A 22,509-nucleotide genomic window follows, 5' to 3' on the forward strand; every position below is an offset into this window, starting at 1 on the left:
CTTGCTGGGTGATAACCTAATTAAGTTATCCATTGAGGACAGGCCACATGTTACAATAGAAAGTATATTCGATCTGGAATCAATAGGCTTGGGCACAAATTTGAGCTTTGTCAAACTTGTTTAACCTTGGCTAAGTCATTTAGCATCTTGACCTCAGTTTTCTTATCTATCAATTGAGAGTGGACTACTTGATCTCTAATGTCATTTTGATTTCTAATTCTATTGAAACTCGGTTACATAATCTTCACTATTGACCTCTTATAGCTCACAGGGGAATATTCTTTGTCATTCCTCCTCTCCTTGAGTCAAGAAAATATGTATTCTCTGTTTTATTCTGCTACACAATATGCCCAAGTTTATGTTTTATTCTAATTCTATCTCTATTTCAAATACTGTAATATGACCCAGGACCCTGGTATGAAATAGGGTTTCCTGGGGCTTTGGGAAATGGCAAAAAAGAAAATGGTAGTAGCTGGACCCAGGTGAGGTGTAAAAGAGAGGACCACATTAGTCTTTTCAGCTGTGTGGGGACCTAAAGGATACTGATTCAGGTGGATCAGAAGGAATCATTTCATTCAAGAATTCTTGGTGAACCAGAGAAAGAAATGTTATGATAAGAGAAGGGGTGATCACTTCTATAGAAACAATCCAAGGAGAGAAGACAAGGTCAGGAGGGGAAGAAACAAACTAAGTCACAAAGAGCAAAAGATCTGGGACCCATCACAGCTCTTACCTCCTTGAGTGTTGTTATTATAGCTCTCTACTTCCTGTTCCTTCAAAGACACTTCATCAATTTCAAGTCATGCCAAACTAACCTCATTTCCTTTTCAACAGGGTTATTGGCCTGGTAGATCAGGGAATTTTAGAAGAATTTATTTATCTTCCATATCAGAATTGATAATAAGTTTTTGGCTCTAAAGCAGAAGAGTGGTAAGGGATTAAGTGACAAATTAAGTGACTTGTCCAGGTCACACAGCTAAGAAATATAAGAGGCCAGATTTGAACCCAGGACTTCCTGTTTTCCAGGACTGGTTCACTATCTACTGAGCCACTTAACTATCCCAGAAGAGGTAGTTTAACTCAATTTCAGAAAAGTTTTTGATAAAGTATTTCATATTATTCCTTCATAGAAGATAAAATAGTGAGGTACATTTAGAACAGGCCAAATGACCAAACTCAAAGAAATTAATATTTCAATGTCAAGGTGATAGGAGGTCACCAGTGGAATGCTACCCAATATTTGTGCTAGGTTGTGCTACTCAATATTTTATCAATCATTTGGATAAAGAGATAGATGATATATATCCTCATCAAATTTTCAGGTAACACAAAGCTAGGAGGAGAACCAGGATCCCAAAAGATCTTGACAGGTTAGACATTAGGATGAATCTTATAAGATGAAAGTTGATGGATAAATGTAGTTTTTTAAATTTAGTTACCTAAATAAATCAACTTCACAAATACAAAATGCACCAGGCATGGCTACACAGCAAAAAAAGATCTTAGGAGGGAATTTGGGAGCTCCAAGTCCAATGTAAGTCAACATTGTGATATGGCAGGCAAAAAAGTTAGTGTGGGAGGCAGCTAGGTATCTCAGTGAATTGAGTCAGGCCCAGAGATAGGAGATCTTGGGTTCAAATCTGACATCAAACACTTCCTAGCTGTGTGACCCTGTACAAGTCACTTACACCGCATTGTTCAGCCCTTACCACTCTTCTGCCTTAGAACCAATACATAGTATTGATTCTAAGCTGGAAGGTAATGGTCTAAAAAAGGGGAAGGGCAGAGTTTCCTGGAATAGGGGGATAATCATCCCATTGTACTTTGCTCTCATCAGATTTCATTTAGGGTATGAAAGAAAGATATTAATAAGTAGGAGATGTTCAGAGGAGGGAAACCACAATGGTGGAGTCTGAATTCATGTCATATGAAGATCATTGGCAGGAACTGAGGACATTTGGCCAGAAGGAGAGAATATTCTGGGGCTGGGGGTGGGGGAAGTGATAGATATCTTCTAAGAATTTGAAGGGTTGTCAAGTGAAAGAAGGATTAGGTTTGTTCTATTTGACCCCAGAGAGTAGATCCTAGACCAATGGGAAGAAGTCACAAAGGGTTAATTTACAGTAAGGCTGGAGCCTTGCAAAGAAACTTGAAATCAGAAAAAAAAAATTTTTTTTAACAATTAGAGCTGCTTAAAAGTGGAATTGCTTACTCTGAGAAGTGTTGAATCTCCTCTTCTCAGAGGTCTTCCAGTAGACACTGGATGACTATTTTCAGATATTTTATAAAGGTTGTTCTTTTTGTATATAGGTTGGACTAGATGGCTCCTGCAATCCCTTATAATTCCCAGATTTTTGGATTCAGGCCTTAAGTAGGCTCAGTCCTGACATTTGCCAAAGTTCTGATAAAAACTTGTCCAAGTGAAGTTGGCCAGAGTATCTGCTACAGAAGCCAGTTTGCTCAATAGTACTAAGGTGATATGGTATAACAGTGGCTTTACCTGCTAGCTCCACTAGCTGTGGAGACTGGGTCAAGTCATTTCATTTCTCTGAGCCTCAGTTTTCCCATCTATAAACTAGAGATAATAACACTTGAAATACTCACAAGATTGTTGGAAGGATCAAAAGAATTACAGATAGTTCTTGCATTCCTAAAATTCTCATTAAGGTTATTCAACTCCCCTCACTGAGGGCAGCAGACCCCCCATCTCCCTACCCCCAATCGCTGCAGGGGCAGCCAGCCCAGCCAGAGTCAATGGTCCTCAGTTTCAGGCACTGAAGCTTCTCTTACTGTGGGGAAGCCCTAGGCACTGAAGCCCAGGAGTGGGGAGAGGGAAGATGGGGAGGATGCAAGCAGAACTCCTGGAGTGAAAGGGGAGTCTGAGGAATGGTTCACCTAAATAAAGAAACTGCCTGTGTGTGTGTGTGTGTGTGTATATATACACATATATATCTGTATATATATCTCTACATCTACATATATTTTCATTTTTATATTTATAGATACCTATATGTAGATTAAGATAGACAGACACAGACAGACTGACGAATGGATAGACAGATGGACAGACAGACAGCTGGATAGATACATAAATACATAGATACAGACACACATAGACAGACAGGCAGATGGATAAAGAGAGATAGACAGACAGACATAGATACATAGACACATAGACAGATAAATAGACAGATAGATACATAAACATAGACAGGCAGAAACAGATAGATAGACAGATAGATGGATGGGTGGATAGATCTTTGTAAAGTAAGATGTAAATGTATGTTATTATTATTGGCCTATAAGAAAACAAATAGTAGAGATGCCTAAGCAACTTGAGGACTGGGAAAGACTTTTGCCCTTTGTATCCCTAGAGCTTAGCATAGTGCCTGGTATATAGTAGATAATTAGTAAATGCTTACTGACTTCCTGACTGATTTAAGACAAAGAGGAGATCTAGCTTTAAGGGAATCTGGTTTAAATGAAATGTTGCACCACTCAGTTCTGAATGATACTGATAATAATAAATGAGTATGCTAGAAAACAAATAAAAAATCATATGCCAAAGACCACAGCAAAATAAATCCCCTGGAGGAAAGCTTAAATTGTAGCATAACATGGCTATTTTTGTCTCAGGGGTAAAAACAAGTAGAGTTCAGTTTAGTTCATAGGCTCAGAGATTTAGAGTTGGAAGAGACCTCAGAGACCATCATGTAGTCTGACTCATTTTTTAAAATTTAGTTTTTTCAATGAACAAAAATCTATTTTCTCTTCCACTCCCTCCCCCTGAAAAGAAAAACCAAAAAAAGAATAAAAAACACCAAACCTCATAACCCTTATACATAGTCAAAAATTTCAAGACTAGTTGGGTCCCAAAATTGTCCTCTGTATCCTGAGTATATGACCTCTCACTGAGGAGGGGGGTATCAAGGTTCATCATCATCTGACTTTCCCACTTAGTAGGTAAAGGAACTGATATTCCCAACATCACACAACTAGCAAGAAGAAGAGCTGAGAATCTAAGTCCAGTCCCCTGATTCAAAATCTAGCCTTCTTTCCATCATACTACACTGTCTTTCAAGAAGAGAAAAAAGGCATTTGGGGAAAAAAATAGAAATACTTGATCAATATGAAGGAGCAATACCAGAAAGGAAGAATATGAAGCTAGGTCCTATGCTTCTCTCTGCTACTTCAATTCAAATTTATATATATATATATATATTGGAGGCTGGGTGACTCAGTGGATAGAAAACCAAGCCTGGAGACTGTAGGTCCTGGATTCAAATTTGACCTCAGACTCTTCTTAGTCATGTAATCCTGGACAAGACACCTAACCCCAATCATCTACCCTTACAGCTCTTTTACTCTGAAACAGACACTTCCTATCTATTTTAAGACAGAGGGTAAGGTTTTCACTTTTTTAGGAAAGAGTTATATATTAGACACTTACTATATGTGAACAATTGGGCTACAAAGATAAAATTGGCACATTCAATGCCCTCAAGAAGATTAAACTCTATTAGGAAGCTGAGGGTGGGGAAACTGGCTTGTATGCAATATACATAACAAGGTAGAGAGAGATGGAGACAAAGAATATAAAGTACTCTAAGAAACTAGATTAGAGTTAGCTGAAGGGATCAGGAACTTCTTCTAGGAGAAAGTGGTTTCTAAGTGGAGTCTTGAAGGAAGATTTAAAAAAGATAACTAAGTAACACAGTAGCAAAATCTAGTCCTCCAAATGTAAACCCTGGTAGAAAAAAGAAGATTGATTCAATTAGTCAATTAATCAGGCATTTATTTTATGTATATTTTTATATATGCATATATACATATATATGCACCTTAGGTAGCCACTGCCCAATAGGTAACTAAAGAAATTACCTATTCCTGAGAGATCAGATATTACAAGTGTTTATTTTATGCCTGGTGAGCAACTGTGGCTGAGTGATCAAGAGCACTGGACTTGGAATCAGGATAGATCCAAATCCAAATCCAGCCTCAGATATTTCCTAGCTGTGTGATCCTGTGCAAGTCACATACCCTCTGATTGCCTGGCAAAAGGATCCACTGCATCCACTGCAGAAGGAAATGGCAAACCATTCCAGTTTCCTTGCCAAGAAAATCCCATGGTGTCCAAGAAAATCCCATGATATCATGAAAAGTTGGATACAACTGAAAAATATTCTCTGCCTTGGCAGTTTTTTAGCTTGCCCATAATACTTCTGATCAGCCCTTTTAAGTATATGTAAATTTTTCACCAATAAGTATAAATTTATTTATAAATCATATAAACATATTATATTTATATATATGATAAAATTTACACAAAAAGGAATTTAAGATATCTGGTATATCTTATAAGATATCTATAAAATATCAGATAATATCTGAGGTAGAGATAATAGGGAACCACTGTAATTTATAAAGTAGGAGAATACCATGGTCAGACATTTTCTTTAAGGAAATCCCTTTGGAAGCTATTTCAATCTGTATTCAGACTCTCTCTCCCTTTCCTTCTCTCTCTCTCTCTCTCTCTCTCTCTCTCTCTCTCTCTCTCTCTCTCTCTCTCTCTCTCTCTGTTCCTTCTATGACAATGGATTTTTCATTGTGAGGGTCTTGGAATTGTCCTGGATCCTTACCTTTTTCAAAATTGTTGTCATTCGCAGTTGTTCATCACATATTATTGCTGTTACTGTGTACAACATTCTCTTGGTTCTGTTTACTTCACTTTGTGTCATTTCATATGTATTCTCAGGTTTTTGTGATCATTTTGTTTGTCACTTCTTATGTCACAATAGTATTCCAATACAATCATATATCACAACTTTTAAAACCATTTTTCAATTGAGGAACATCCTTTCAGTTTCTAGTCCCTTGCCACCACAAAGAGTTGCTATAAATATTTTAGAACACATAGTTTCTTTTTCTTTTTTCTTCCTATTTTTCTTTTTCTTTTCTTTTTCTATCCCCTTAGGAAATAAACCTATTTAGTGAGATTACTGGGACAAAAGTATACACAGTTTTATAATACTGAGTATATAATTCTAGATTGCTCTCTGAAATGATTGGATCAGTTCACAGTTCCATCAACAATGAATTGGTGTTCCTATTTTCCCCATCCCCACCAAAATCTGTCATTTGTCCCTTTGTCATTTGCTGATCTAATAGGTGTGAGGTTACATCTCAAATATATGTTTTCAATATGATCATAATAGTGGTTGATGATGGTAGGAAATCAGCCAGTCAAGAAATAATTATTACATATTTACTTTGTGTCAGACAATAATCAGAAAGGCTAGATCATCCTAACTTGGTTGTCTAAAGAAAAGATATAGCTTTAGAAGACTAAAGGCAAAGCTAGCCTTATTGTCTTTGGAATAGGAGTAGAAGACTATCCCTACCCAACTCAATCTCAGTTTCAGGAACAATACTGTTCCTTGGTCTTTTTCTGAAATCTTATTGAACTTAAAAATACAAGTAGTTAGATGACTATTCCTAGAGCAGGACTGACCAGACTAAAGTTAATGAGATTTGTCTTCATCATCTTCTTGCCACCTTCCCTTTGACTACTTCTGTCCCCATCTTGGCACCTTCTCTCTGTCCCTACCAAAACTACCCTGTCTATGCCCTCAGTCTTTACTCTTTCACTCCCCAGGTTCCCCTTTCATGTGTGATATAGAATAACACAGCAGCACCATTATTTAGAGTTAAATTGCTTCTGAAAGGAACATATACAAATTCATTCATTCAACAACATTAAATAAATAGTGTGTATAAGATATGATGCTATCTGCTAGGGATTGAAAAATTACTAATGCCTATTTGTATTAGCTAGTAGCTAATACACAAAAATACCACTAACCTTGCACTCAGAGAACATGCAAAGTAATGGAGTGTTGAGGAGCATCCACAGGAAATTGTGACACCAGGGAAAAAGATAAATATGAAGGAGAGGTCTGGGCATGGTGAAATGAAAAATCCAAAGGAGAAATCATTTCCACCTATGGGAAGATAGGACTAGAAGTATCCTAATTCCACTTCCTCCCCACCTCTACTCACATGCAAGTTAGGCTAGTTTTTCCTTAAAAGTCATTGTAACCATGGGAGATTTGCTTGGCTTAAGGGACTGAGGCATGAACCATTCACATAGCTTCTTTTTAGTTGTTATTCAGTCACATCCAACTCTTAGTGACCCCATGTCAAGTTTTCTTGGCAAAGATACTGGAGTAGTTTGCCATTTCCTTCTCCAGTTCATTTTACAGATGAGAAATTGAGGCAAAAAAGGTTAGGTGATTTGCCCAAGATCACATAGCTAATAAGTATTAGAGGAAGTATTTGAACTCATGAAAATGAGTCTGACTCCAGACTTGGCACCACATAGTTGCCTCTCTCTGTCATCATCTAGGTACATAACCACCAGAACAGTGAGCCTTCACAGACCCACAGCAATAATAATACTGAATAGCTGCTGGCTCACTTTTTTTCAGTGTTTTATTCTGGGTGATTATCTGTCCATTCTTGTGCTAAATATGCTTTCTCTACTATGGCAATGTAAAACTCCTTCTGTTAACTTGTTAGATGGATTTACATGTATTTCATTTTACTCCAATTTTGGACCTAAACTTTCAGGTTGTTTGTCTTTGTTGAAACACATCTTTCTTCCTCACGTAGGTAAGTGGAGGAAAATGACAGATGGAAATTCTGCCAGGCTCATGGCCAGTCTCTGAAATTATTGTCTAGGGATTTTTTTCTATTTAACTTTTTTTAATTTTAATTTGTTTTCTGACATTTTGCAATCCATGTACTCTCCCTTCCTCCCTTCCTCTCCCCAAGAAGGTAGGAAATAGGATAAAGGTTGTATATGTATTTTCAGATAATACTTATTTCCATGTTTTCCATGTTGTGAAACAAGACACATGTTGCTTAGACTAGGGGAAAATTCATGGAGTAAATAAAGTGAAGAATGTCATTTTTCTATCTGCATTTGGACTCCATCCTTTCCTTCTATGGAAGTGGAGATCCTTTTTCATCATGAATCGCTTGTGGTTGTCCTGGATGGGGGAATATTTTCTCATGGAGATAGTTCACAAAAGTCAATCTCAGTTAACTACCTTATCTATATTTATGTATCCTAAATATAACAACCTGAGATTTGGTCATAGTGCTACACAATTAATGAGCAAAAAACACCTACTGTGTATTCTCTGGGGCTCAACCAAGTTTTTCAGTAGTGGGCCATATCCTCAAAAATTCATCCATGTGCAAACTGCATGGATTTAATCATGCAATTAATTATATTCAGCTTGAATTACAGTTATACATTGATATAAGCTTGCTAGTGTGACACCTGGAGGTAGTCAGTTGCAGCATAATGGTAATGGCTGGCAGATGGTGAGTCCTTATTGGCCTCTTGGATTACACATGATACTTAATTAAGGATTTTTTTGGCTTTGTTCTGTTTTGGGCTAATTATCTCACTCAAGAAGGTTGGCCCCCTTCCTCATCTAGCATCTACGGGCCACATGATGGGATATTTGGTCATTATTTAATTTGAGCCTCATTACCTGAGGAGATGGACCTGGCTGGTCCTATTATCCAGAAGAACTGGAATTAATCTGACCAAAATAATGCAAGTAGGTGTGGAAGACACAAAAATTAGACCCCACGCCTTCTGATTCTCCATTAGCCCCCTCCCTCCCTCCTCTCTTGAACTTGAGACCTATATGGACCATACAATGATCACATTTACAATAGTACTTTACACTGTCATTTGATCCGCAGCAACTCTTCCAGATAGATACTATTATTCTTATAATATTATTGCATTATTATATTATTTGTTTTACAGATGAAGAGACAGGGGCTCAGGAAGGGCCCACAATCTCACATCTAGTATGCACCCACGGCAGGGTTTGAACCTAGGTCTTCCTGACCCTAGCTCCAGTCCTCTGTGCACTTCACCATGCAGTCATACATGCCTCGTAAATGAACTTTCCGTTCTCGTCCAGTTCTCCCTTCCCCCTCAAAAAACCCTGCAGGAACAATTCCATTGTATTTTCTACCGCAAGTCGCAGAGGACAATAGTCCTTTGGCCTCCAAGAGAGGACAATGCGCATTTGTCCTCCGTGAAAACCAAACAATAGCCTTGGATTGCTTTCATCTGTGAACTTCGGGTTCCAATCTTTTCACCACCAAAGAGAACCCTCCCACCCCCACCCCCACCCCCAGCTAGTGCAGACCAACAAGTAGCAGCTTCCCTCTGAGGGAACTCGGGACGCCTGGCTCCTGACTCAGCCCGTCTCAATCCCCAAAGCACACAACCCGCACTTCCTGGCCTGCCAGCGGAAAGCGCCCAGAGGTCCAAGACCAGTCGGCTCTTGCTCCCTCCGGTGCCCGCGCCTGCTTCGAGGGGAAGCCGCCTCCCCCCCATCCCTGGCTGTCCAGGCCCTTGATCTCTTCTCAGGCTTGCGGAGGGGCCAGGATCAGTCCTGCAGAAATTTGAAAGGCCAGGAGAAAGAGATGGGCGAGGGACAATGAAAGGGCTACTGCTCAGCTCACGGGTTGGCACAGCAAACTGGCACACAAAACGTTATGGCGCAAGGAAACCAAACAGACATCTGATCTGCGGGTCTTGCCTTGCACAGGGCATTGGGAGGGCCCCTAGGGCTCGGCCTGGAGGATAGTACTGGGTCATGGAAGGGCCAGGGCGTCCTCAGTCTTTCTTTGTCATGGGACAGGGAGAACAGGAAAGCCGGGGGCCCCTATGGCGGGTCACTCTCTTCTTATCTCCTTGAGCCAAGTCTCTGCTGGCTTGGCCCAGCTACTTTCATGCATTCACCTGCTCAGGAAATGCAGGCTTTTGTAGAGGGAAGGGATTTACATACAGGAATGCAAATGAAGGAAAAATAGCGGATTGTTGACTGGTTGTGGGTAAAGGCTAGCTAGACCGTCTCCGGAGAAGCACCAGATAGTCGGGGATCCTTTGTCCCCTGGGGTTTAAAAGGGAAAGGGGAGGGAAACGAATGTCTAAGAAACTGCCTTGCAGAAGAATGGGGATTTATGCTTGTAATTTCTTTGCAAGCAGCTAGTCAAAAAATTCTATCCACATCCAGAGAAAGAATTGTTGGAGGTTGAATGCAGATCAAAGCATACGATTTTGCACTTCAATTTATTTGGGTTTTATTGGGGGGGGGGTTGGTTTTCTATGAGTATTCTCTTACAAAAATGAACAATATGGAAATTCCGTTTTGCATGATAATACATGTATAACCCAGATCGAATTGCTTGTCAGTTAGGGGAAGGGGGAGGGAAGTGAGGATGGAGACAATTTGGTTCCTATAACTTCAGAAAACTTATGTGGAAAATGATTACAGCGGAAAGCGCCCAGAGGTCCAAGACCAGTCGGCTCTTGCTCCCTCCGGTGCCCGCGCCTGCTTCGAGGGGAAGCCGCCTCCCCCCCATCCCTGGCTGTCCAGGCCCTTGATCTCTTCTCAGGCTTGCAGAGGGGCCAGGATCAGTCCTGAAGAAATTTGAAAGGCCAGGAGAAAGAGATGGGCGAGGGACAATGAAAGGGCTACTGTTCAGCCCACGGGTTGGTAAAAATATCTTTAGGGAAAAAGGAGAAGCATGGCAGCCCTCTCTCTGCAACTGTCAGTCTTGCTTGGAGCAATTGGAGATTTTCAGACTTTTCTAGGGTCACATGCCCAGCTTCAAAGCCAGTTCTCCTTGAACTACGCCCTACTGCCTCTCTGTGCTTGAAAAAAAGACCCATATTTATCAGTCCGTTGAAATAATATCCAGCTTTGCCTTTCACTGATGGTCAGGATCACATAGCTAAGTTCTGAAAATAACCTTAGAAGTCAATTAGACCCAATTCAATTCTTTTATAGGTGAGAACACTGAGAATTGAAGGGATTTGCCAATGACACAAAGTAATATTATTAATAACAATAGTATTTATTTAGTGCTTAAGTTTGCAATGCCTATCTCATTTGATTCTCTCAAACCCTTTCAGTTGATGCTATTATTATTCCATTTTACAAATGAGGGAACTAAGGCATACAGGTTAAATAATTTGCCAAAGTCACACAGATCCAGTAATATTTGTACATCTTCCCAATTTTGTGTCTAGAATTCTATTATTTCCTGAACTCTACACCTAGCATTCCATTCACTGTGCCTAACTGTCTCTAGGTAATAAGTACAAGCTCGGACAACTCACTTTCTTAATCTTTGGGGGCCTCAATTTCCTTGTCTGTTAAATGAAAAAGTTTGGACTCAGTGGCCTCTAATATCCCTTCCAGCCCTAGCTCTGTCTCTGAGCAGACAAAATCAATGCCTCAAGATCTATGCATATTAATATTTATGCCTTTTAGTAAGAGAGTTCCTCAAATCCTCCTGTGGGGCCCATTTACTCTTAGTTAAGACATACATAACAATATTGGTTTTATAGTTTCTAAGTCATAGCAGATTTAGAAGCAACATATTAGAAAAGAAGAGGCGGGACAGCAATGACCACACTGGGGAAAGAGACATAAAATGTCTCAACATTCCACTCTTTGTCTCCTTTATATTCGGCAAACAAACATTAAAATGAAATTAATAAAGTATCTAGTCATAGCCACAGTCGTTGTCATCAAGAAACAAGGAATTAATCTTTTGTAACACAAAGCATTGTCTGAAATTGATTTGCAAGTTAGTTCATTTGAATACGATGAGTTCTTGCTTAATCAATATGCATTTATTAAATGCCTTCTGTATGCCAGTCATTGCTCTAGGTACAGGAACTACAAAGGCAAAAATGAATTGCTGCTACTCATAAGATGCTTCAAATTGTTTACAGCACAGCACATCCTAAGTCTGACTGAGCAACTGTGTTCCTTTGGACAAGTCACAGTCATTTTGGCCTCCATTTTCCATTGTAAAATAATATTTTCACTGACACAGAAGATGATTATGAGGATTGAATGAGGTAAGAATATACATTGTCAGCTTTGATGATTATTTTCAAATATTGTTGTGGCTGTGTTGATGTGTTGCATTGATCCCATTAGTGACCTCTAGACAAACCCATAATAAATTTTGGGGGGAGGGGAGCTGGATTTGGTGTCAAGAGATGCAGGACACACACAGATCCTGGGTCCGCAAGTCCTGGGTGACTTTGGCCAAGTTATTTCTATTCTCTAGATTCTCAACTGTGAGATAAGAGAGTTGATTAAAAGATATCCATGGTTCCTTCTTGTTCCAAATCCTATGATTTCTATATTGAAGTTCTGTGACCAGTGAATGCCATGAACTTTAAGTCTTCCAGATGTCCCGAGTCCTCGACATATCAGGAACATTTCCCAAATGGGCAGAAAACTCTTTGAAAGAGTAAAAACGACGCTTTCTCTCCTCTGAGCTCTGGAAAGGGAACAAGCTGAATTCTGGTGATCATTTTTAGAAAGCAGACGAGTGTCCAAGGTTACCTTGTGTGTGTGAAAACTGGCTCAGGGTGATTGATTTTGAGGGCATAAGTTTGTCCTAAAAGACTGTATCAGCTCAGCCATCCTTTGCCTCCCTGACTTTGAACACTGCTAGTTCCTTATGACACAATACTGCCATCTGCTGACCAAAATGGACAGTATCCCTTCTGCTGAAAATGGCACCGTTTGTGTTCCCAGGAGAATATTGGGTATGGAGGGCCAGCTAAAGCATAAACCTTCTAGAATCTGCTAACACCTACTGGCATTGCTCAGTTCAATTCAATTTCATCACAATCACCAATGCTTTTGCTTTAAAATCTCTTTTTCTGCCTTCTTTTGCATTCTGCCCTCCTTTGAAAATCAGGAATACTAAGTGCAGTTCTTTTTTTCAGCAGGGTTAGTTCTAAGGACTTGCTAATCAAAATGTCCACATGCCAAGAGAGCTGGTGAAAGGTTCCCAGTCAGTTTGGTGGCTCCCATGTAGAGCATTTATGGGAGGATCTGGAGGAGAGTCTTATAGGATTGAGAAGATAATCGATGGGCTACATTAGTGGATCCTATTTATCAGATAATTAAGTGTTTGCTACCTCCAAAAGGAAAGGTAGGATGATTTCATTGTTGGTATCCCAAAAGAATAGTCGCAGGAGGAAAACTAAGCCTTGTATTTTTATAATTCTTTTCGACAGTTCTATTCTAGCATCATAGAGCTGAAAGAGACCTTGGAGGTCATGTGGTCCAACTCCCCTTCTTTTATAAAGGTACTGTGGTATAGTGGATAGAATTCTTGGCTTGCGGTTAGAAGAACCTCAGGACTTTGATTCAAATCCTGGTTCTGATATTTATGAGCTGTGGGACCTTGTACATGTCACCCAACCTCTGGGTCTCAGACCTCAGAACTTATGTACCATGGCATAGAAGGGTTGTAATAAGTACTGGAAAAAAAGAGGACTTCCCATATATTTATGTCATTAAGTGCTGTATGGCATAATGGAGGGCTAGACTTGGAGCCAGGAAGATCTGAATCTGTCTTTCTATTATATAGTAGCTGTGGAACCAAGGGGGTAAGTCTTAATGCCCGCTGGCAACTATATGATTTTAAGTTATAGACAAGTTGCTGCTTCCATCAACCAATTAATAAGCATTTATTAAGCACCTTTTGTGTGCAAGGTACTAGCTAGAGGCTAGAGTTACAAAGGGAAAAAAGGAAACATTTCTAGACCTGAAGGAACCTACTTTCTATCAAGAAAGGCAACATGTATGTATAGATCTATGCATGTATGTATACATATGTTTGGGTTGTGCAGGGAGGACTAGCACCCCTGAGGTGAGAAATTGCAGAGCCCTTTTCAGGGTTACCTATTCACCTTTGGGGTCCACCTTTCACCTAACTCTCGCCTTTGGCTCCAAGAAGCTGTAGTATGCCCAGCAGCCATACCCTTGTAAACCATCCTGGCAGAAAATTAAAGCAGGTTGAGAGTGCCAGGCAAGCCTCAGACTCATTGGTGATTTAGAGGGGTGCCTACTTAAAGCATGTGAAGACTCCCCCCAGCAGAAAGGACAAATAAGAATGATCCATTCCAACAGCCATGAAGGCAACTGAAAGTAGGCTTTATGGACTGGGTAGGGGCTTGGTCAGACATTGAAGATGCCAAGGTCATCCACTGCATCCTGAGCCATCACCAGTCACTCTGGCTGTTGCCTTGCCACTGGGCTTGGATGACTGGAAGAGAGAATGAGAGGAATAACTTTTGGCAACTTTCCTCACTTAAATTCAATTGACTCACAAATCAGGACACCACCTAGTGATGTCTTTGGTGCTCTTCTAAAAGGAAGAGCAAACAATAATCCCCAGAGATTAGCTCTGTGCCTGTTACTTTGTAGGTGCTTAATAAGTATATAAATACACAAAATAAACACAAAGTTAAATAATTGGGGGCAGAGGGTATCATGTCAAAAATCTTTCAGAGAAAGTTTAAGCACCAAGAATTCCATGCCTACTCACCCTCCCAAATTATAAATTTATCAACCATCAACACAGATGATCAAATACATAAATAAGAATGAAAAAAATTATTGGACATAAAGCTTTAAAACTTTCATTTTTCACAATTTATTTTCTTTAAAAATATGGATATTAACTTTAGCAATCCAGTACCAGATTATCCAATTTGCTTCCTCCTCAACTTCAACTTCTTTCTTCAATATATATTTCTGTATTTTGTTGCTATTTTTTATTGAGTCAGAGAGTGAATTCTTATGGTGCAATAACATTCCTTGCATGTGTCACAGTATGTCTAGCCTTTCTCAAACATTAGTCATGTTCCCCTTATCATTTATAAAGCTCCCATGTATTATGTAGTCTTAATTTGGTTACTGAGTCAAAGAGTAGAGACTACTTAAACATTCATTCTCTCAACCAACATTCATCTACTGTTCTGTCTCCAGAAAGGGATTCTTAAACTGGGGTCAATGCCCTTTAATTTTAATTCTTAGTCCAAATTTTCTCCCTCCTTTCACCATCCCCACTGTTAAGAAGGCAAGAAATGATATTCATTATACATATGAAATCATATAAAACATATAGCCATGTTCTAAAAAAAAAAGCAAGAAAAAAGTATGCATCAATCTGCACTCTAAGACCATCAGTTCTTTATCCGCAAAGTAGATAGTATTTGAGATCATGAGTCCTTTGGAGTTTCAATAGGTCTTTGTGTTGATCAGAGTTCCTATGTCTTTCACAGTTGATTATCTTTATAATATTATTGTTACTGTATTGAATGTTATCTTGATTCTGCTTACTTCACTTTCTATCAGCTCATGTAAATATTTCCATATTTTTCTGAAACCATCCCCTTTTGTCATTTCTTACAGGACAATAGTATTCTATTGCTTCCATATACCATAACTTATTAAGCCATTGGTATCCAAGCCTTTGCCACCACAAAAAACTGCTATAAATATTTTTGTACATACAGGTGCTTTTCTTTTTTCTTTGATTTCCCTGGGAATATGGTCTGTGCTCTTTAAAAAAAAATTTATAATAATCTTTCAATATGATTGTCTTTATAATCCTATGTATTTTATTTTAGCTTTTAAAAACACTTTTCTTTTTTTAAACCCTTACCTTCGGTCTTGGAGTCAATACTGTGTATTGGCTCCAAGGCAGAAGAGTGGTAAGGGTTAGGCAATGGCGGTTAAGTAACTTGCCCAGGGTCACATAGCTGGGAAGTGTCTGAGGCCAGATTTGAACCCAGGACCTCCCATCTCTAGGCCTAACTCTCAATCCACTGAGATACCCAGCTGCCTCCTAAAAACACTTTTCTAAGGAGTTCATAGACTTTACCAGACTGACAAAGGGATCCATGGACCTCAAAATATTAATAATATCTTTAAGATATTAATTGTCTTGTACTAAATTCTGATAAATATTAATTAACCTTGATTAGTATTTCTTTGGTTACTATCTCTTATGAGTGTTCATCAGTCCAGAAAATCTCAGCAACTCTGAATCTCTCTGGTCCAGAGGAACACCTATCTATTCTTACCCTGGATAATCAAATACTTCTTAAAGGATGAAAAAAATTATTCAAGGGAAAACAAATGGAAAAAAGAACCTGAAGAGATAAAGATCCAAACCTGTTTTGGGATACTAGAGAAGGAAAAAACATGACTCAGGGAGTAAAAGGAAGAAGAACAATGGAACATTTGGAAGTAGGTTTAAGGCTCTTCCCTGAAGTCCTAGGACCTTGGTGGTGAACCTATGGCATGTGTGCCAGAGATGGCATGCAGAGACCTCTCTGTGGGCACACATGCCAAAGACCCAGTACCCCCATCCCTGGGAAAGAAGGTTGGTGACTCCACAACAGGGCCACAGTCCCATTCTCAGTGAAAGTATCCCCTTTAATTACATGATCCAAAATGGCTTCACCAAAGGTACCAGTACCAACTCTGACCTTGAATCTATTTTGGTTTTGTGTTGCATATGTTTATATTTTGTTTCTACTTTCATGTACATGTTGTTTCCTCCTTATTGATAGAATGTAAGAAACTGCTGTAGGCCCTTATTACAAGGCAATTACTTTGCAAAAGAAATCTCATGGAATGGACTAAAATATCAAGCAACGATTCTATTAACACAAATCCTTTGTAGGGTGTCTTGAGGCAATGACCTTTATCGAATAATTATGATCAATAAGGATTTTTAGTGTAGTAAAATGAAGCATGGACATGACAAAATGTTCCCCTATATTTTAAAAAGTGAATCCCAATGATTTTAGATCTAAAAGGACCTTACATTGTTCAAACCCCTTCTTTTGATAGATGAATAAAAATGAAGACCAGAGAGGTGAGGTATAGCCTTTCCAAAGGGCCATATAGATGAAATAACTGGTATTTGGACCAACATTTTCTATTTCCAAGATAGTAGCTAGGATGTGGAGTCAGGAAGTCTTTTCTTCTTAAGTTCTAATCTGTTCTCAGATACTTATGAACTATGTGACTATGAGTAAACCACTTATCCTGTTTGCCTCAGTTTCCTCATCTGTCAAATGAGCTGGAGAAGGAAATGGCAAATTAAAACCCAAATGGAATCATGAAGAGTTGGACACAACTGAAAAATGACAACAATATTTCTATCTCCAAAAGTATTATCTTTCAACTACATCACAGAACCTGCTCAGGAGAGTTAATACTTACATTTTTAAACTGGGAAACAGCAAGAGAGGTAAGAAAAAAGTATTTCCAAAGCCAGGAGTAGCAGATGTGGCAGCACACACCTGTAATCACCTATTACTGGCACAGCTGATGTTGGCGAATCTCTTAACCTGGGCATTCTGAACTGTAGTGACCTAAGCTGTTTGGGTATATGAACTAAATTTGTCATTAATATGATGAGCTCTGGGGAGTGGAGGACTACTAGGATGCCTAAGGAAGAATGAACAGGCCTATGTTAGAAAACACAGGTCAACAAACCTACCAGAGTAGGATGGTCTGGGCAAGATAGGGAGATCTTGTCAAAAAAAGGGGGGGGGCTATTTCCTATTTGTGTGATCTTGAGGAAGTCCCAGCATTTCTCTGGGTCTCTTTCCTTTCCAGTTCTAAATCTATAATCCAATGAATCCCTACTGGCATGGGTAGCCCAGGAAGTGTAGCCCCAGGAAAAGAAGGCAAGGGGTGAGTCATATTTCATATTTAACCTATGAGTGAATGAAATTTCTAGTAGTGCTTTCTTTTTTATTAATATTAATACTCATGTCAATTATATGGTATCAAATACTAATAATATTAATAGTTAATAAAGTATTAAAAGTAATTGACCTATTTTTCTAATTAATCTAAAAGTAAAATCTATTTATTGATAGTATTGATATTTGATAACATTATCAATAACTAACCTTTTACATAGTACTTTAAGGTTTGCAAAGCATTTTAAATGAAAGTACTCTACAGAGAAGGAGCTTGGCATAGTATTAAAGGAAAGGCATTAGTTAAATTTTGCCCCAATACTTAACTAGCTGGGTAACCATGGTTATTCAATTGTTTTTCAGTAGTGTGTGACTTCTAATGACCCCATTTGGGGTTTTCTTGGCAAAGACATTGGAGCAATTCAGCATTTTCTTCTCTTGCTTATCTTACAAATGAAGAAACTGAGGCAAATAGTATTAAGTGACTTGCCCAGGGTAATAGTCATGAAGCAATTAAAGCTGGGCTTGAACTCATGAAGATGAATCTTCCTAACTCCAGGGTAGGAGTTCTATTCATAGCTCCACCATGTGGTCCTGGACAAATTACACAATCAATGTGAGCCTCAGTTTTCTCATCTATAAAATGAAAGTATTACATTGGGTGGTTCTAAGGTCCCTTCCCACTTTAACATGTATGATCTTTCTCTTGTTGTAACCTCACCACTATGTAAGGTAGGCCATATTTTTATTCTAATTCTATAAATTAGGAATTCGGAGTAGTTAAAAGACTTGTTCAGGGTCACAGCTAGTAAATGTCAGAGGCAAGAGTCAAACTCAGGTCTAGCACTGTGTCCCATTCCCTCTTGTATCATCGTTATTTGTGTTTATGTCCTATACAATTACATACACACACCCACTATTGTAATCTACTTGAGAGCAAGAATTGTGTTGTCTCTCTGCAAAGATGAAATCTGCTTTGCACAAAGTAGACACTTCATAAATTCTTGAATCCAACTGAACACTAGGGGCTGACAAGGGAAAAGAATTGTTTTCATTATTGTGAAAATGGCAGCTTGGGGATCTTAGGCATGTGCAAAAGGACAGACAGTTATACCTTCCCATCTCAGCTTCTTACTATGGGAGGAAGCCTGGGTGGTAGGACTGGGGGGTAGGGGTGTGGATATCAGTTGACTAATTGAATATTATTGTAAGATTTTTAATCTTTAATCCACAACCACTGGGACTACCATTTTTTCCTTTAGGCTGCAACCTTGAGCCACTGACAATAAAGTCATCCAAAGTCCAGGGTCCAATGCCTGATTTTTTTCTCCCCCTCATTCCTCAATGAAGAATCCTTCTCATTACCCAACTTCCTCATTTCCTCTAGTTTCTCAGGAGGCAATAACTTCTCCTAATTACTAACATGTTAGAAATGGAGTCAGAAGATTGAGTCCAAATCCCGTATCTAACACTAGCCATATGACCATTGGCAAATCACCTTAGTTTTCTGAGTCTCAGCTTACTCAACTATAAAATGGGGGGCAGGAGGGAGATGACTTCTACTATAATGACCTCATAGGATCAATTGAGACAATGTATAGAAAACATTTTACAATTTTTTAAAATTTTTATTTTATTTGGTAAATTTCAAACATTATTCCTTGGTTATAAAAATCATATTCTATTCCTCCCTCCCCTCGCCCCTCCCATTGCTGACACATAATTCCACTGGGTATTACATGTGTCCTTGATCAGAACCTATTTTCATATTGGTGTTTGCATTAGAATATTCCTTTAGTGTATATAACTCCAACCATATCTCCCTCGACCCATGTAATCAAGCAGTTGTTTTTCTTCTGTGTTTCTACTCCCACAGTTTTTCCTCTGAATGTGGATAGTGGTCTTTCTCATAGATCCCTCCAGGTTGTTCAGTATCACTGCATTGCCACTAATGGAGAAGTCCACTACATTCGATTGTACCACAGTGTATCAGTCTGTGTGTACAATGTTTTCCTGGTTCTGCTCCTCTCACTCTGCATCACTTCCTAGAGGTCATTCCAGTCCCCATGGAATTCCTCCACTTTATTATTCCTTGAGCACAATAGTATTCCATCACCAACATATACCACAATTTGTTCAGCCATTCCCCAATAGAAGGGCATCCCCTCATTTTCCAATTTTTGGCCACCACAAAGAGCACAGCTATAATTATTCTTGTACATGTATTTTTCCTTGTTATCTCTTTGGGGTACAAACCCAGCAGTGCTATGGCTGGATCAAAGGGCAGACAGTCTTTTAGCACCCTTTGGACATAGTTCCAAATTGCCCTCCAGAATGGTTGGATCAATTTACAACTCCACCAGCAATGCATTAATGTCCCTACTTTGCCACATCCCCTCCAGCATTCATTATTTTCCATTGCTGTCATGTTAGCCAATCTGCTAGGTGTGAGGTGATACCTCAGAGTTGTTTTGATTTGCATCTCTCTGATTATAAAAGATTTAGAACACTTTTTCATGTACTTATTAATAGTTTTGATTTCCTTTATTGAAAATTGTCTATTCATGTCCCTTGCCCATTTATAAATTAAAGAATGGCTTGATTTTTGTACAATTGATTTAGCTCTTTGTAAATTTGAGTAATTAGACCTTTATCAGAGGTTTTTGTTATGAAGATTACTTTCCAATTTGTTACTTCCCTTCTAATTTTGGTTACATTAGTTTTGTTGTACAAAAACTTTTTAATTTGATGTATTCCAAATTATTTTTTTTTACATTTTGTGACTTTTTCTAAGTCTTACTTGGTTTTAAAATCTTTCCCAAAGATCTGACATGTATACTATTCTGTGTTCACATAATTTACTTTATAGTTTCCTTCTTTATGTTTAAGTCACTCACCCATTTTGAATTTATCTTGGTGTAGGGTGTGAGATGTTGATCCAAATCTAATCTCTCCCATAATGCCTTCTAATTTTCCCAGTTTTTTTTATCAAATAGTGGATTTTTGTCACAAAAGCTGGGATCTTTGGGTTTATCACATACTGTCTTGCTGAGGTCACTTGCCCCAAGTCTATTCCACTGATCCTCCTTTCTGTCTCTTAGCCAGTACCAAATTGTTTTGATGACCGCTGCTTTATAATAGAGTTTGAGATCTGGGACTGCAAGGCCACCTTCCTTTGCATTTTTTTTTCATTATTTTCCTAGATATCCTTGATCTTTTGTCCTTCCAAATGAACTTTGTTATAGTTTTTTCTAATTCAGTAAAAAAGTTTTTTGGTAGTTCACTGGGTATGGCACTAAATAAGTAAATAAGTTTGGGTAGGATGGTCATTTTTATTATGTTAGCTAGTCCTGCCCATGAGCAGTTGATGTTTTTCCAATTGTTTAGATCTAGTTTTAACTGTGTAGAAAATGTTTTATAGTTGTGTTCATATAGTTCCTATGTTTGTCTTGGCAGATAGATTCCTAGATATTTTATATTGTCTAGGATGATTTTAAATGGAATTTCTCTTTCTAATTTTTGCTGCTGAGATGTGTTGGAGATATATAGAAATGCTGATTACTTATGTGGGTTTATTTTGTATCCTGCAACTTTGCTAAAACTGTTGATTATTTCCACTAGCTTTTTAGTTGATTCTCTGGGATTCTTTAAGTAGACCATCATATCATCTGCAACGAGTGATAGCTGGGTCTCTTCATTGCCAATTTTAATACCTTCAATTTCTTTTTCTTCTCTAATTGCTAGTGCTAGTGTTTCTAGTATAATGTTAAATAATAGAGGTGATAATGGGCATCCTTATTTCACTCCTGATCTTATTGGGAATGCATCTAGTTTATCCCCATTCTTCTTCTATTCCTATGCTTTTGTAAAGATTAAAATTTAGGAATATGGGGAGACTGAGGCAGGTAGAAATTAGTTTCTCTCTGCAAGGAGTATTATATTTTTAGGGGTTTATTAAGGATTAAGGATTAAAGAATATACAAGTAAGAAACATGTGCCTAGGCCAGAGGCCTAGACAAAATAACCTAACATCATGGAAGAGACGCCTCTGCTCCAAAACGGAAGTCCAAAAGACGAAAAGAGAGCCAAAAACCTTTGCCACCAGCTTAAATCCTTCCTCGATCTCGGCCCACCTCAGAATTCCCGTGGGATTACAAAGCATTTTGGGGAAGTGAAGCAAAGACTTGTGGGGATTGTAGTCCTGTATTCGAGTCAATTTTTTATACTTTCTGGTGTTTTCAATAGTAATGAGTGTTGTATTTTGTCAAAGGCCTTTTCTGTGTCTATTGAGATAATCATGTGATTTTTGTCAGTTTGCTTGTTAATATGGTCAATTATGTGGATGGTTTTCCTAATGTTGAACCAGCCCTGCATCCCTGGTATGAATCCTACTTGATCATGGTGAATGATCCTTCTGATCACTTGCTGGAGTCTTTTTGCTAGTATCCTATTTAAGATTTTTGCATCTATATTCATTAGGGAGATTGGCCTATAGTTTTCTTTCTCTGTTTTTGACCTGCCTGGTTTTGGAATCAGTACCATGTTTGTGTCGTAAAAGGAGTTTGGTAGAACTCCCTCTTTGCTTATTATGTCAAATAGTTTGTATAATATTGGGATTAGTTGTCCTTTGAATGTTTGATGGAATTCACTTGTGAATCCATCAGGCCATGGGATTTTTTTCTTAGGGAGTTCTTTGATGGCTTGTTCAATTTCTTTTTCTGATATGGGATTATTTAAAAATTCTATTTCTTCTGTTAGTCTAGGCAGTTTATATTTTGGTAAATATTCATCCATATCACCCAGATTGGCATATTTATTGCCATATAATTGGGCAAAATAGTTTGTAATTATTGCTTTAATCT

This window comes from Monodelphis domestica, chromosome 3, assembly GCF_027887165.1.
Source record: "Monodelphis domestica isolate mMonDom1 chromosome 3, mMonDom1.pri, whole genome shotgun sequence".
Taxonomy (NCBI): domain Eukaryota; kingdom Metazoa; phylum Chordata; class Mammalia; order Didelphimorphia; family Didelphidae; genus Monodelphis; species Monodelphis domestica.